The sequence below is a fragment of the Tachysurus fulvidraco genome, chromosome 26 (genome assembly GCF_022655615.1).
Source record: "Tachysurus fulvidraco isolate hzauxx_2018 chromosome 26, HZAU_PFXX_2.0, whole genome shotgun sequence".
Lineage (NCBI taxonomy): Eukaryota > Metazoa > Chordata > Actinopteri > Siluriformes > Bagridae > Tachysurus > Tachysurus fulvidraco.
This window is the reverse complement of record NC_062543.1, coordinates 153,834-158,839: the sequence shown is the minus strand read 5'-3', so window position 1 is coordinate 158,839 and position 5,006 is coordinate 153,834. Positions and strand designations below refer to the sequence as shown.

The following is a 5,006-nucleotide window of genomic DNA, read 5'->3' as shown; positions in this document are numbered from 1 at the left end:
CACAAACACCCTGAGAGTCAGACACACAAACACACAGAGTCAGACACACAAACACACAGAGTCAGACACACAAACACACAGAGAGTCAGACACACAAACACACAGAGTCAGACACACAAACACACAGAGTCAGACACACAAACACCCTGAGAGTCAGACACACAAACACCCTGAGAGTCAGACACACAAACACCCTGAGAGTCAGACACACAAACACCCTGAGAGTCAGACACACAAACACCCTGAGAGTCAGACACACAAACACCCTGAGAGTCAGACACACAAACACCCTGAGAGTCAGACACACAAACACCCTGAGAGTCAGACACACAAACACCCTGAGAGTCAGACACACAAACACACAGAGTCAGACACACAAACACACAGAGTCAGACACACAAACACACAGAGTCAGACACACAAACACCCTGCGAGTCAGACACACAAACACCCTGCGAGTCAGACACACAAACACCCTGCGAGTCAGACACACAAACACCCTGCGAGTCAGACACACAAACACCCTGCGAGTCAGACACACAAACACCCTGCGAGTCAGACACACAAACACCCTGCGAGTCAGACACACAAACACACAGAGTCAGACACACAAACACACAGAGTCAGACACACAAACACCCTGCGAGTCAGACACACAAACACCCTGCGAGTCAGACACACAAACACCCTGCGAGTCAGACACACAAACACCCTGCGAGTCAGACACACAAACACCCTGCGAGTCAGACACACAAACACCCTGCGAGTCAGACACACAAACACACAGAGTCAGACACACAAACACACAGAGTCAGACACACAAACACACAGAGTCAGACACACAAACACACAGAGTCAGACACACAAACACCCTGCGAGTCAGACACACAAACACACAGAGTCAGACACACAAACAGTTCATTTCTTATTTATTTATCATTATTTATATCAATATTTATGATTTATTTATACCTACGTTGAAAATGCAGTTACATATTCTTAGTGATTTTATTCTACAAGTTATTCTCACACTTATTATCTTCTATTATTCTCTCTCTCTCTCTCTCTCTCTCTCTCTCTCACACACACACACACACACACACACACACACACACACACACACACACACACACACACACGACCTATTAATCTTCAGTATAAAACACTCTACAAAATACAGTATAATGTATAATACATCTGTTTAATAGTCATTATTTTCTTTACTTCCCCCCCTCGGTGGATTACAAGTATGTTAGTGTTTAAGTCAGTGTTTGGATGTTAAACTGAGATGTAAATAAAACACTATAAATGTTAGTATTTTAGCCGTTTGTTGCTAATCATCTCTCTGTTCTTACCTTTTGGACACAAAACTGATATTCAAACAGCGCGGATTGAAATCTCTATAAAACACTAAAATTACACACACATTAAACCGTAATGACGAAGTTTATACTGAGAAGGTTAAAAATTCACTGTACAAATAAAAGCGCTTTATTTTTACACTTGCTTTATGCTTCAGAGCTCCAACCCGTTTTCCTGAAAATCCGCCATTTTGAGTTTGAGCTGCAGGTCCTAAAACACCACACTCACAAAAACGAGTTAAAACGAAGAGAAAATCAATTAACTTGAATTTAACAATTAATGTCATCTTTTAATAATCTTCCAATCTGAAGGACGATATAAAAGCTGCGGCACAATTAAAACACTAGGGCCTTGTTACAGGTATGTTTTTATCCACCTTTCAGGACTCGTGCACTTTGACTCCGTCTCTTACATTTGAATGCCATTTATCATAGACATCTACACTAGATGTCGCCATGGTTACGGCAGTACATTGTAACGAATGCGTCAGTAGAGCCGCCATCTTGGTACAGGGGACCTCTTACTAGTGATGGCCAGTTCGTGAACGAATCATTCTTTTGAACCGGTTCTTTTTAGTGAACTGGATGAACCGGTTCACCAAATCGGACTGATTCGTTCTAAACAGTTCCCGTCTTGAGTCAGCGCTGATCCACAAGTTACTAAAGTTACACACTTTCGGTCGTCTGACAGTCGGTCCGACTCTAAATAAACTAATATCCCGGAGTTATATGTAACTCCTGTACACTGAACTGACATGTTGTGCTGAGAGAACTGTGAGCGCGACCTGTTGATACTGCGCATGCGTGAATTACTGAACCGATACAGCGAATCATCAGTACACTGAACCGATACAGCGAATCATCAGTACACTGAACCGATACAGCGAATCATCAGTACACTGAACTGAGAACTGTTTCGGACGCGTCCGACATACTGTTGATGCTGCGCATGCGTGAACCTTCAGAGCAAATTATACATATTGGGATATGCATAGTAACTAGTCATAGGCTATTAAACACTTTTATATTAAATAAAATCATTGTATGTCACTCAATATATGTCAGTTAATTTGACTATTGACTGTTGTGCAGGTTAGTCTGTATTTTTATATGCCGCTTTTTGTAAGTTGATGAAGATTAGTTTATTAACTTTATATCTTTAAGACACGTAAAACATCCACGTTTGCACATAAATGCCTGTACTGCGTGTTTTAGTTGCAAAACTTAAATGTAAGAAACGTATTTAACTAAACTTATGATTACACAGAACTTTTCGAATGTGTTAAATTGATTGTATTAATATCTGCCGGCAGCGGGATGATGGAATTACGTCAGGACGTCAAGACGTAATTTTGGTGAACTGGATTTTTGAACCGGTTCATTAAATCGAACTGTCCGAAAGAACCGGTTCGCGGAAAAGAACCGAACTTCCCTTCACTACCTCTTAATGCATCAGTGTCAATGTAGACAAAGGGAAATAAAATCACCATAAATCGTCATGAATGCCAATTTCTAGTTTTTTTTTTGGTCGTTCAGACATTTATTTATTATTAAGTCCAGAGAAAATTTAATGTTTTGATATGAAGATAATCTCCTTTTTCACAATATAATACATAGTGCTAATAGGTGTAATTTTATTACTTACATTCTTCCACTTGAGTAAACTTCATATGAACAATCACTATTTACCTTATAGCCTACTGTATGTAACACTGCTACAATGGTGTGTGTGTGTGTGTGTGTGTGTGTGTGTGTGTGTGTGTGTGTGTGTGTGTATTACACACATGTATATATATATTACCTTACCTTATAGCCTACTGTATGTAACACTGCTACAATGGTGTGTGTGTGTGTGTGTGTGTGTGTGTGTGTGTGTGTGTGTGTGTGTGTGTGTGTGTATTACACACATGTATATATATATTACCTTACCTTATAGCCTACTGTATGTAACACTGCTACAATGGTGTGTGTGTGTGTGTGTGTGTGTGTGTGTGTGTGTGTGTGTGTGTGTGTGTATTACACACATGTATATATATATTACCTTACCTTATAGCCTACTGCATGTAACACTGCTACAATGGTGTGTGTGTGTGTGTGTGTGTGTGTGTGTGTGTGTATTACACACATGTATATATATATTACCTTACCTTATAGCCTACTGCATGTAACACTGCTACAATGGTGTGTGTGTGTGTGTGTGTGTGTGTGTGTGTGTGTGTGTGTGTGTGTGTGTGTGTGTGTGTACATGTTCATTGTATTGGTTTATTAAATATGATACAAAAGAAAATTTGCAGGTGGAAACAAATCACAAATTTGAGAGGAACATAATGTGAAAGTTATATAGTTGAGGTGCCAAAGACTGTTCAATCTTTTATTTATTCCTCTCCCGCAATACTTTTGCCACATTAAATAAGGATGTAATAAAGTCACTTAAACCAAAAAAAAAAAAAAAAAAAAATTTGACTTTGAGGCTGAACTGCCAAGCTAACTGGTGACATCCTACCAGGACTGTTAGCTGAGTTAGTATAAGTGTTTAGTTTCCCTCCAACAACAACACGACCTTACACAGTTTCTTCCTGACACTTTTGAGAGTATGAATCTTTGAGACATGGTGTTGTCTCAGCTTATGAAACCCACAGACAACCAGTGACATTAAGCTAAAGTGATGGTTGTCTATGTCATCCTGTCTCAACAGTGTGATCACGAAGACCAAATATGTCCTCAGAGCCTACTTCTGCTTTCATGACTGTTTAAAGGCAAGGTCTACATTGTTTGTTAGCTAATGTCGACATATAAAATCACCAAAACAAACACGCCCCTAACCCAAACAGGTCCCACCCCTTGTATCGATAGCTCCGCCCACACATACATACGTAACCCGGGCGACTAACAGAAAGAAACGTGTCTTTATCATAGCTGAAGGGAAGAACAATACGATTGTAGATAAACAAACAAGCAAAAATGCCACACAAGCATAATGATGTAAAGGACAAAGGCATATATTAGTTCTGTGTAACAAAGTAAAACCAACCTTACTCACCTATCGAGAAGGAAAAAAGCGCCTCGGCGTCTTAAGTAAAGTCGGCCACATATTCACAGGTCGGAGTTTCCCGAGTCAATAACTCCTGAGCTAAACGCTGTTACTACACAAAACGCGGTTGTAGCTGCCTCTCTACATTACTACGATAGAAAAGAGGTGTTATTTGTGTAGTAACAGCGTTTAGCTCAGGAGTTATTGACTCGGGAAACTCCAACCTGTGAATATGTGGCCAACTTCCTGCTCCTTCAGTTCTCTCCAGCGCTGGAAAGCTGATCCTATATTAACACGTCCTACTTCTTGTCCTTATCGTAAGTCTTTCTTCTCTTTCTTTGTTTTTATCCTCCATGTCGATGTTAAAACCGCTTTCTGCTAACGTCACACACGCGCACTGAACACTCTCTCCGCCCATATTGACAAGCCCCGCCCCTTTCTGCTCATTGGCTACACATTTTGTTTTTTGTTTATTTTTCGGCCCAACTCCGATTTCTGAAGCATTTCTCAAAAATCGGAGACCCTGCCTTTAAAGCCAAGCGTCTGACGACACACACACACACACACACACACACACACACACACACACACACACACACACACACACACGCACA

General features: G+C 40.5%; 1 protein-coding gene across 5 annotated transcripts in view; it reads right to left on the bottom strand.

Annotated features, from left to right (window-relative positions):
* Positions 1–1,647, bottom strand: part of taf6 (TAF6 RNA polymerase II, TATA box binding protein (TBP)-associated factor) — a 9,417-nt gene extending 7,770 nt beyond the window's left edge. Inside the window, exons 1-2 of one of the 5 annotated variants that reach the window (XM_027179543.2) lie at positions 1,502–1,584; positions 1,356–1,410 (exon numbers count right to left, since the gene is read on the bottom strand). The gene's annotated coding sequence lies outside the window, so the exon portion shown is untranslated. Of the gene's footprint in view, positions 1–1,355; positions 1,411–1,501 lie in introns of all 5 variants that reach the window. The other 4 variants (XM_027179544.2, XM_027179538.2, XM_027179540.2 and 1 more) reach the window with 4 other exon arrangements.
* Between the last annotated feature and the right edge of the window lie 3,359 nt (positions 1,648–5,006).